We start from the raw sequence: 223 nt of genomic DNA on the forward strand, positions 1-223 counted from the left end.
CTGCAGTCCTCACTTTCGCCTAGATAAGAGGTAGTGCAGGTATATGGGCCAAATGACTATATGCACCACAACAATTCTATGATCAATTTAAGATTGAAGTAAAAGTTCAGAATTTTATTGCAATGGCATTCCAAAATTGAGAGTTCTTGATTGAAGGGGAAATATGATGCTTTTAAGAAAGGACACTGCAGTCCTAAAAATAATTCGCCACACACTCAAAACA

The sequence above is a fragment of the Hemiscyllium ocellatum genome, chromosome 46 (assembly GCF_020745735.1).
Source record: "Hemiscyllium ocellatum isolate sHemOce1 chromosome 46, sHemOce1.pat.X.cur, whole genome shotgun sequence".
NCBI lineage: Eukaryota > Metazoa > Chordata > Chondrichthyes > Orectolobiformes > Hemiscylliidae > Hemiscyllium > Hemiscyllium ocellatum.